Source organism: Rattus norvegicus, chromosome 6 (genome assembly GCF_021556685.1).
Source record: "Rattus norvegicus strain SHRSP/BbbUtx chromosome 6, alternate assembly SHRSP_T2T, whole genome shotgun sequence".
Taxonomy (NCBI): Eukaryota; Metazoa; Chordata; class Mammalia; order Rodentia; family Muridae; genus Rattus; species Rattus norvegicus.
The window spans coordinates 55,542,980-55,554,798 of record NC_141539.1 but is presented as its reverse complement, the minus strand read 5'-3'; the positions used below and the strand labels follow the sequence as shown (position 1 = coordinate 55,554,798).

Genomic DNA, 11,819 nt, shown 5'->3' with positions numbered 1-11,819 from the left:
GTGTGTGTGTGTGTGTGTGTGTGTGTGTGTCTGTGTGTGTCTCCTATAGACACAGAATTCTACATTTCTTAAAAACATCCTTTCATATTGCAAGCAAAGGGTTTTCAAATAAAAGCCCAAATGAGGAAAGGTTTGTAAGCACATATATTCCCAGGAAATGCTAAAGGAAGAATTTTAGGCTCCAGGGCTGATGTCAGATAAAATCTCTGATCCCATGGGAAAGAAATGGAGACCTGGGAAGCAGCAGTCCAGCTGCGTGGAGAAGGGCAAAGGTCTAGCTTGTTTTAACTTCTAAGTTTCTTTACTATAGATGAAACAAACAGAAAAACGTGCTGCAGAGTTTCAAGCATGCGGATGTAATATAGAACATTATGTGTCATAGTGGGTGGGGAGAGGAGGCTACAGGATTTCACAGTCTGTCCATGTATCATACTGAGTGGTACAATGCCTTTATAAACTATGAATGGTGAAAAATTAAACATTACAGTATCTAGAATAGTCATTAAAATATGTAATACAGCCAGGTGTGATAGTACACATTTCAACACTTGGGAAGTTGGGGAAGGAAGGCTTGAGGTTAGCCTGGGCTACATAGTGGAACCCTTAAAAACATAGAAAGCCAGAAGACTAAGGGCTGGAGATGTATCTCAGTGGCAAGGAGATGCACAGGGCCCTTGGCTCAATCCCTCATATTGGAAACCAGAAGTAATACAGAGAGGCATGGTAAAATGTCAGTATGAGAATTAAAACTAAAATGCTGTACTGGAAGGCAGGGAGAAGAGGAGGAGAGCGACTAGAAGTTGAGTAGAAAAACTCAAATTTAACTATATTAATACTTGTATCAAATGATAATGGACTAAACAATCCAACCATGAGCTAGAAATTGTCAGAATGAGTTAGAAACCTACGAACCAACCATATCCTATCTGTTTATTATAAACATAAAGCCCCAAGTTGGCCAAATATAAGGAAATGGTAGTTATCCTAGTATCAGATAAAACAGAGTTTTGTATTACAACAGTTACCAGATATAATGAGGGGTAATTTAGAATGATGAAATTTTCAGTCCTTTATGGGCAAAACAACTGTGAATACATACTACAAGAGCTTACAAATACAGGAAACATACACTGACAAACTAAAAGGAGAAAAGTGAATTTCACAGGGTTTTAATAGCAGAGGTCTGAACTACCAACTCTCCTGAGTTAAATGGTATTTACGGAGAAGTAGATCTTCAGTGGAAAAATTAGGATATTCAAGTTCACACATAAACCTACCAAAATAGGCCACAGGATGAACTACTAATAAATAGGTCTTAATATTTATTTAATTATTAAAAAAACCCTCTTTATCTATTCTGGAATGAAATTTCTCAACCTGATTAGGAATAACTACAAAGACCAAAACAAAAACAAAGCCTTAAAAGCCACAGTTAAATTCATATCCAACATTGAATATCGAACTCTTTTCTTCTTACATTGAGAAGACAATATGTCCAGTATTGTATTTGCATTCAATATAAAACTGGAGGTCTCAGTCAGTGCAGTAGTGCCAGAGAAGAAAAAAACCGCATACGTTAAAAAAGAAAAACTGTATCTGCAGGTGACATGAAAATATATAGTAAGAATTCTAAGGCATCTACCAGGTTCTAATAATTAACCATCAAGTTTAACAAGATCATTTAGGACGCAAGGTATATTTCCATATTCTAGCAATGAACAATTAGAAAAGGAAATTTCAAAATTCCACTTGCCATAGTATTGAACTAGCTTACTTTTTTTGTGGCTGTGGTTAAACATTGACAAAAAGCAGTTGGTTTTTGGTTTGCAGTTTCTAGTTCATGATTGAGGGAAACGGGGTCAGGAACTTGAGGCAGGAACCTGGAGGCAGGAACCTGGAGGCAGGAACCTGGAGGCAGGAACTGGCGCAGGGGCCTTGGGGAAGTGTTTACTGGTTTGCTTACAGCTCCACATTCAGCTTCCTTCCTTTCGTATACTTCCAGGCCCACCTGCCCAGGGGTGGCACTGCCCACAGTGGGCTGGGCCCTCTCCCATCAATCAATCAATCAATCAATCAATCAATCAATCAATCAATCATCAAGTAAATGCCCCAGAGTCATATCTACAGGCCAATCTGATGGAAGCATTTTAATTGAGATTCTTCCTCCAGGTGATTCTGGTTTGAGTCAAGTTGACAGAAACCAACCCCAGAAGCATCAGACAAAAATATGAAAATGAGGCTAATAATTTGAGAACTACGAGTTGCTGCAAGGGCAATCAAGGAAGTCCGGCACAGTGAGCTGCATCCGGGCATCCTTAAGGTAATCATGGGGGCAGGGTGGGGGATGTGAAAATGAGGACCCAGCCAATGCGGGAGAGTCCTCAGACAAGATGTGACGCTGTTAAGGGAGCCAGTGTTACCATACTTTTGTGACGCTGGAGTCAAACTCTCAGACAGTCAGCAAGTGCACCACCAAAGAACTCTCCAGCCCTCCCATGAACATTTAGGCTGTAAATTGAGAGTTTGTCCAAGAAATTAGAAGTCAGCAACCAAAATAATAGCTAATAGCCATACTTACCCAACTTCTTATAAATAATGGCTCTTAAGAGTTTTAGGGTCCACCGTCCCCCCAAAAAAACCCCTGAAATATAACCAAATCCCAATTGACAGCCAACCGGAAGAGACCTGGTAGAGTAGGATTCAGCCTTCAGTAGTCTGTGCTGCTTACGGCCACGGATTGCACCACAGGAAGCAGAGCTGATTCACCGTGTGTCCAAAGGCAGATGCAGAGCTGTGAGACTGCGAGGCCTGAGTTCAACAGGAGATGACCGTCTGGTGTGCTGAAGGAAACGGCCCTCAGAGCAGGTGGGGAAGGAAGCAACGACTTTCTGGGTCTTTTTATTTTTTTATTTTATAATTATTGTATTTATGTATCCCAAATGTTGTCCCCATCGCTCTCCCCCATCCCAGAGGGAGGGACCCATTCCTTGTCCCCGTAGCCTCTGTGAGGGTGCTTCCCCCTGCATCCCTCTTTCCTGGAGCATCAAGTCTCTACAGGATTAGGGGCATCCTTTCGCACTGAGGCCAGAGAAGGCAGTTCTCTGCTGCACATTGGCAAGGGATCTGGAACTAGCCCGTGGTTGGTGTCTTAGTCCCTGGGAGGTCTGAGGGGTATGGGTTAGTTGATACTATTGTTCTTCCTATGGGGCTGCAGTCCCCTTCAGAGTTCCTTCAATTCTTCCCTTAACTCTTCCACAGGAGTCCCTGACCTCAGACCAATGGTTGGATGTAAGTATCTGCCTCTGTCTCAGTCAGCAGTTGGTAGAGCCTCTCAGAGGACAGCCATGCTAGGCTCCTGTCTGCAAACACAACATAGCATCAGTCATAGTGTCTGGGCTTGGTGCTTTCCAGGTATTTGCTTTACTTTTAAGATGTTTTATATAGCGTAAGAGAAGTTCAGTGGGCTCATGAATTCTAGAAAGAAAACAAATTGCAGAATTCCACGCAGATAGAAACCTCTGGAAAGCTGACAGGATGAACAGTAGCTGCAATGACAGTTTTATTATAGAGACTGGACAGTATTAACCGCAATCGATCCTGTAGATAAGTTGACAAGAGTATCTGTGCTGTGTGCTGAATAATTTGAGGACTTTCAAGGGGGTTGCATGAGTAATGTGCTTCAGTGGGAATAAAAAGATTAAGAAGAAAGGAAAAAATGCAGTAACCTCTACACGCTGGCGCGAAACACAAGGAGACAGATTTAAGGCTTGGAACCATTTCTGCAGTATCGATCTGGCTTGTTGGTGAGTAGGACATTAATTGTAATTCAACCCCGAGGTGATTAGGAATATGGCACAGTCCCATCAATTCAAGAACTCCAACAGGTGTCGCCAAGGTACTCTTCTTACCTTGGATCTTTGAGAGACAATAAAATTCACCCACTCTCGAGAATTTTCTCTTGTTTTTATTTCTGACTTCTAAGTAAACGCTGAGGCCCTGGATGAAAGGCACAGAGCAGGTCTGAGTAGGATTGTTCTGAGCGTGGCAGAAGTCTGCCAGGAAGCCTTGCTCATGTTTGTAAAAAAGATACTAGCAGTCAAAAATGGAAACATTTTAAAGTATTGGGGGGCTAGGCATGGAGGCTCATGCCTAGAATCCTAGCATCCAGGAGGCTGAGGCAGGAGGATGGCCGTGAGTTTGGGGTCATGTTGAACAGCAGGGTGAGTTCCAGAGCCACTTGAGCTATTGTACCAGAGAACAAAATCCCTGTGGGAAGTGGGCTGTGAGGTAGATGTGGTGGCTCACATCTACAATCTGTAACTTTAATTTTTTTCAAACCTGTTTTTAATGATGGCTCTTAAACACTTTAACCTCCCTTTTAGCCACCACCCACCAGAGATAGTGGGAAAGAAAGGACACTGAGGAAGTGGACCTGTTTAGAGGGCTCTTGGGAGCAACTCCTGTGTCGTCTGGAAATCGGCAGTTCCCTTCACAAGTTAGCAGCAGCAGCTCGGCTCGATCCACTTGCCAACAATTCATGGATACACCAGCAGTCCAGTTTGGTAGAGTGGAAGGATCCCCCTTTTTAAAATGGAGCTTATACCTTCCTTAGAATACAGTTCTGGTTTTCAGCCCCCATTTGCTACATAAAAGTATCTTCCCATGAGCTCTCATGAACAAGTCTTCAACAAAGCAGAATCACACTATAAATAGAAAGAAGAAAAGCAAAAGACTAGATCTTAGGAAGAAAGACACAGGGCTGGCTAAACTGAGAGTAGATTATCTGTGGAAGATAGACTGGCCTGAAACCCAAAGGAAGCCTATTTTCTCTCGCTTACAAGTTTCAAAGTGGGCATTCCAGAGCCGAGCTGGATCCTCTGCCCTTCAGACGCTACAGAGACACCTGGCTTCACCGAGCTCTGTACTTTCCTACCTCTAGGCTGTGGAAGAAAAGCCAGAGCTCCAGCTTTCACCTCACTCTTCAGAGAGAAGGACAAAAGAAGAACCCAGAAATAAGAGTGCACGTAGGATGTCTTTTAGGGGAAAGTTCCTGGAGACAATCCTATGCAGTTTATTACTCACAAATTAGTCATATGATACTCTTGTTTATAAGAAGTTCTGAGAAAATATTTGTTCTAAAACACCAGCGAAACTGTATGCTTCTGGCATTAAGGAAGAAGGGGAGAGACCAATTTGGGAGGGGCTGGTTGGCATAACTCTGAACTGAATAGCTCATTGAAACAGATTCTTAGATTGCAGAGTTAAATGTGTATGTGGTCATAGCTAACACCATGCTCTTCCTTCTGGACACACACACACCACATCTCCAGTGTTCTCTTACAGTAAGGTTTGGCTTACTTAGACAACCAAGTTTGACTGACGGGGTTTGCACAGAAGGTACTTGTGTCTCAGATTAGATGTGTGTCACAGAAAGGATGTGTGTCACAGAAGGGACATGTTTCTCAGAAAGGTCATGTATCTCAAAGGGACGTGTGTCACAGAAAAGACTTTTGTCACAGAAGGGGTGTGTGTCACAGAAGGGAAGTGTGTCATAGAGAGGGCATGAGTCACGGAAGGGACGTGTTTCTCAGGAAAGGCATGTGTTACAAAGTGGGTATGTGTGGTGGAAGGGGTGTGTGTCACAATGTGTAACTGGCTCTAGAGAGTTTCCCTGTTTCCTTCCTTGCTGGATGATCAGAGCAGAATGTGCCCATGCAAATCTGAAAACCACGTAGCAAAGAATCAGAGCCAGCCATAGTGCTGTTCGCCTTAGTAAACCCATTTTACATGTATTGCAGTTATAAGACGTAAATGGCCACTGTGCGAGTCACTAGCTGTTTGAGAGGGCTTCTGAATTTGTGTTGCTCTACCCTAAGACAAGATCTGATAAGCACTGTGACATAACTTTACAAAGGTTCTGCCTCACCAATATCTAGTTAGGAACATTAGTAAGAATGTGGCCTTCAGTGGACTGAGTAGGAGTGAGCACTCTATCGCCTAGAAGAAATCTAGGCACTAGTTTGCAAGTGGGCATCAGGGCAATAATTTGTGCTTTCTCTCTATACTGCATACTTAACAGTTCTGCAACTCATGGGATCACTATTAGCTACTCTAGGCCTCCAAGTCATCAACAATATGGCCCATGGTCCTATCCAACCAGCACGTGTTTTATAGATTGTCAATGGAGCAGTCACAACACCTCTCACATATCGTCTACGGTGATTCTATCCTGCCCAAGAGATGCAACAGAGACTGCGCTGCCCCCCCCCATTCCATATGTATTTCATGTCTGAGACGTGAATGGCCACTGTGCTAGTCACTATCCACTCATGAGGGCTTCTGAATTTGTGTTACTCTACCCTAAGAAAGGACGTGTGATAAGTATGGTGACATAATTCCAGAAAGGTTCTGTAACACATGTTTAAACTTAAACATGCATGACCCTTGCCATTTAAGTATGTGCTAATGGCTTTTAAAAAGTTTTCCAGTCTTGGGGGCTGGAAAGATTGCTTAGTGGGTAAAGTGCTTGCCTTGAGACTATTAGGACCTGAGTTCAGATCCTTAGCATTCACAAACAAGCCAGGCATTACAGTGCACGTCAGCAATCCAAGAGGAGCCAGGGAGATTTACTATTGAGCCAGTGTAGATAATTGGTAAGCTTCAGTTAGAGACACTGTTTCTAACAGAATAATAACAGATACTGATGGAAGATGCCAGACCTCTGACCTTCACACATACAGGCGTATATATGTGGGAGCAGTGTGTATACACAACACACACACACACACACACACACACACACACACACACACACACACACATTTGTCAGCCTGTGCTCAGCCTGGACTTGTTTAAGGTTTTTCCTCTCCTTCCCTCTTTATTTGAGCAGAGTTTCATGCACTTCAGGCTACCCTCAAACTCGCTATGCACTCGCTGATGATGACCCTGAACTTCTGTTCTTCCTGCCTCCAAGGTTTGACATCCCTGGGATCCCCTTTGAAGACTTTTTTGATGGATTCATTTTATTTAACTTGTTGGGGTTTTTTTTGTCATAAAAAGTCATACTATCTCCCTATAATCCTGATAATACCTGTAGAAATTGTAAAAATGGTAAGTTTTATTTCTATTACTTTGTTTCTTCTCATTTTTCTCTTGATAGTTTTTATGAATTTTGATCATTTAAAGAGGAGTCTGGAGAGATGGCTCAGAGTTAGTTAAGAGCACTGGTTGCTTTTCCAGAGGACCCTGGTTCAATTCCCAGCACCCACATAGCATCTTCCAACTGTCTGTAACTCCAGTTCCAAGGGACCTGACATCCTCAGAGACATACATACATGTAAGCAAAACACCAATGCACATTAAAAAATAAAAACGAATCATCCAAAACAATAACAACAAAACCAAATAAAGAGGGAGAGGAAGAAAGAAAGAAAAAAGAAAGGAAGGAAGGAAGAAAATCTTTTAAAAAGGGGAGAGGGATTAGAAAAATGTGTGACTGCCTAGAGTTGCTGAAGAAACAGGAAATTGCTGACTAGGGCCAGCCCTCGCCAGACACCTACATGGACCATCCTTGGGAGCAGCCATGGCTGTAGTCTGTGCTGCTTGCCCTGCTCAAGAGGCATTAGTTTGGCCCTGATTTGCTTGGTAAGCCAAGTCACAGGGTAGCTGACCTCAAGGACTGGGAAGTGTGTGGCTCTCTGGAGCTCCTTCAGAAACATGCCTGAATAGGGCCGATCCTAGGTCTGCCAGACTGCACCTACATGTAGGTGCTGCAGCTGCAGCCCATGCTGCTTGCCCTGCTGGACTGAGAGTGCAGTGTTTGCAGGCTATAAGCACAAAGGTCTAAGCCTGGTGAGCCTTGGGGTGAAAGATATTGTAGGCAAGGAGGTGGGCAGCAGCCAAGAGCTCTCACAGAACATGCCTCCAGAAGCTCTGCCTAGCTGTACCATCTCACTAATCCAACAGCAGGATATCTGAGATCTCAGAATTCAGTGATGGCTCAGTAATTATAGTGTGGGAGAAATCAGAAGCCTTGAACTAGACTGATGCACTGACTATTTGCATGCAAAGCTATGTGGGGGGAAATAGTATATGATATACCACACTTTGCAGTGCCACTATAAGAGATGAATGGTGAGGTGTGAAAGAGAGGAATGGAGGCCTGAGTGAGCAGTGGGGAGAAGTGGAAGTAGAAACTAGAGACTCCACAACAGTGAGAGAAATGCAACAGAAGCCTGTGATCGCTGCCATGCAGCAGTGTGGAGCTTGTCCTCACCTCAGCCTTGGAAAATGCTGCCCAGACACCCGTTTGCCCAACTACAGGATTCCAAGATTAATAATTATTCATTTTCTTGATTGAACCTCCTGGAAAGACTGCTACGGCCAATGCTGTCCCTGGGGTCCACTTTGGTATCCATGATCCTCTCTTCCAGGCTGTGTTAAAGCTGGAGGTTAGTGCTCATGGTCTTACAGCAGCCAGGGCCATGATGTCTCTGGCCTGAGTTACCATCAAAGGCTATATGAATATTCTTGGTCTTGGTCACCACCTGAGGCCATCCTGATATTTGTGGGTCATGCTTCCTCCAGGGGCTCTTCCATGTCTTACTACAGGTGGAGTGTGTGGTGATGTCCATGGCCCATGTTACCACCAAGGGCCATGTGAATGTCTGTAGTCTGGTGCAGCCTGAAGTCATGTTGATGTCTGTGGTATATGCTGCCACTGAGGGTTATGATGGTGTCTGGGCTGTGCAGTGGCAGAGGGCCCTGTTGATGTCTGTCGCCTGTACTGCCACAGGAGACCACGCAGAGGTCAGTGGAACATGCTGATGCCAGGGACCAAGTGGATGCCTGTGGTCTTTACTGTTGCCCAGAACAATGGAAGTTCATGATCCTTGCTCCTGCTGATTGAAAAGGTGAAAAAAGCTACTTTTGCAGGGATATTGATGACTGCAAACTCACCATTGAGAAAGAGGAACACGGGACTTCAGTGACAAACTCTGCTCCTACCCACCTCCCCCCCACCACACACACACACACACACATACACACACACACACACACACACACACACACACACACACAAAGTAACAGCCTAAACAGGAAACCAGGAAAGAGAATTGTTAAAAATTGTGATAGAATTGCATAGTTCTCCACAGTGGCTGGCTTCTGGTGGGAGTATGGTTGGGGAGGGATTCCATTGAGTTTAAGGGGTTGGATGCCAAGAGTTTGACTGTGCTCCAATGAGTATATGAGCAACAGAAATTTCACTTGATTTCTTTCTTTCTTTCTTTCTTTCTTTCTTTCTTTCTTTCTTTCTTTCTCTCTTCCTTTCTTTCTTTCTTTTTCTTTTTTTGAACAGGGCAGTTAGTCCATGGAGGTTCCAATGTCATGGCGGTGGTGAATGTGGCAGACCTGAGAGGACTAGGAAGTGAATGTGCTTGGGGATCATGATGTCAAAGTCCTAAACAATCAATAAATGTATTAGGAGTGAAAAAGCCCAGGTTTGGAAGCTGTAAGGTGGCTAGAGGGTAAAGGGTAAAACATTCCCTATGCAAACAAACAGCAAGGATGGTGGCAAGTATCTCTGAACCAGTACATGGAGGAGCAGACAGGAGGCTCCCTAGACACACTGGCCAAACGGTCTAGATAATCAGTGAGTTTCAGGTTCAAGCGAGAGATCCCGTCTTGAAAAACAAGGTGGAAAACAATTGGGAAAGACATGGGACATTAGCTCAGGCATCCCCATGTTCACACACAGGCACAGGCACAGGCATCTGCACACACATATGCACATGTGTATAACACACATACACACACACACACACACGAGTTGGTAATTACATTTCCCCCAAACTTTTTCTGTTTTATTCTTTTTAATTTCTTTTACTTTGAATTTAATTCAGACTTCTCAGGGTGAAAGCTTGAGTTACTTCATATACCTTTATTCTTTCCCAATAAAAAGTACTTAGAACTATGAATTTCCCTCAGGTCACACCTTTAGTTAGATATCATATTGTTTGGTATATTGTGTGGTTGGTATAATTTATTTAAAAAGGATTTTCCTAACTTTCCTTGAAAGCGTACTTGTTTTTAATCTTTAGTACATTTATGAGAATGTTGTTTTGTTTCTCAATACTTGAGGCGCCTTCAAGTATCTTGCTCATTATCTGTGGTTTAATTCACTTTGTGTCAAAATCTGTCAGCAGTCTCTTGGAGACCACATCACAGTAGAACATTCTGTGAAGACTCGAATGGGTGGATGGTATTCAGGAGAGGATGTGGTCTTCTGTAGGTTAAGTTGGTAAAGGTGGTTGAGGTTTAGCCACCTCTGATTACTTCCACTCCACTCTGGATCCACATCTTATGATGTGGATCTCATGATGTGAATGAGAGTAAGTATCCAAGGGTGGGTTGCCCCACCAGCTACTCCAGCACAGCATAAAGAACAACCACGGGGAGGATTCTCATCTGAAGACCCTAGGATAGACCTTTGACAGTTTGGAGAAACTACTTTGTTTGCCCCACAAGCACAGCAAAACAAACTTACTTTTCTTTTGTCCATTTTTAGTCCTGGTGCAGAGGCAAAGGAAGTGTTAAGGCCTAGGTAACTGTTACCTGTCTAGCCGGCCATTTTGTTCTGTTACTAACATTATAAGGAAACTTTCTCATGTTCTTTCTGCTGTTGCTAGGAAACTTTCCCATGCCTCGGTTGATTACATATTCTGTTTCCTTGGAAACCAGTCATGATAGAAGTCAGTAGAACTTGAATGAACCACCCAGCAACACTTCCTGCACCTATGTATATGCTTTTACGGTATTTGCCTCTTATGGTATTTGCTCTTGGGATGGACCCCAACATAAGAGAGACACCCGCACAAATATAAGAAGCTATTCGGAATAAGACTTCCAGTTTGAGTAATAGTTTGGTTAAAGTTTAAGTTCTTAAGACCTCCCTGGGAACTGGTATCTTACTTGGCAGAAAGAGACATGTATGTGGGTAACTGACATACTGGTTGGCAAGTTAAGACATGAATGTTAGACAAGTCCAATCCTGGAAGACAAGTTAACACATGAATATTAGATAAGGCAAGTCCCCTGTCACAGATGGATACCCCAACAAATTTGAGCAGGATAAGTGTATAACAAAAAACATGCTCCTAAGGACCCCCCCATTCCTAAATCCTGATTAGTGGAATAACTTGGCACAGATGTTTGTAGATCTTGGGCTTAAAAAGCCCTGTAGGAGGTTGGAAGAACACTCTAGTGTATACCAGAGACCTGGGAAATGAGAGACCCTCAGGACTCAAAGGGGGGGGGACCCTAGATGAAATGCCCTACAGTGGGGAGAGGGAACTTATTGAACCCACCTCCAGCAGAAAGACAGGGCATCCAGTGAGGGATGGGGTTGCTATCCACAGTTAAAACTCTGATCCATAATTCTTCCTGTTTGAAAGAAATGCAGGGATGGAAATGGAGACAAGCCTGAGATAAAGAAGGTCCAGTGACAGGCCCAAAGTGGGATCCAGCTTAAGGGAAGGCCCCAAGATCTGACACCATTACTGAGGTTATGAGGAGCTCACAAAAGGGACCTATCCTGACTGCCCTCCAAAAGACCCAACAAGCAGCTGAGTCAGTGCAGTGCACCCAACCAATGAACAGAAGCTGCTGATCCTTCTGGTTGAGTTAGGGGAAAGCTGGAGGAAGCTGAGGAAGAGGATGACCCTGTAGGAGGACCAGCAATCTCAATTAACCTGGACCCCTGAGATCTCTCAGACACTGGACAACCAAGCAGGCAGCATACACCAGCTGAGATGAGGCCT

At 43.7% G+C, this 11,819-nt stretch overlaps 1 long non-coding RNA gene across 1 annotated transcript; it reads right to left on the bottom strand.

Annotated features, from left to right (window-relative positions):
• Positions 1 to 2,888: 2,888 nt before the first annotated feature.
• LOC134479363 (uncharacterized) lies at positions 2,889 to 10,650 on the bottom strand. Its single transcript, XR_015622324.1, has 3 exons — positions 10,547 to 10,650; positions 8,276 to 8,900; positions 2,889 to 4,703 (listed from the first exon to the last, which is right to left on the bottom strand). It is a non-coding gene; the product is annotated as an uncharacterized LOC134479363 (long non-coding RNA).
• Between the last annotated feature and the right edge of the window lie 1,169 nt (positions 10,651 to 11,819).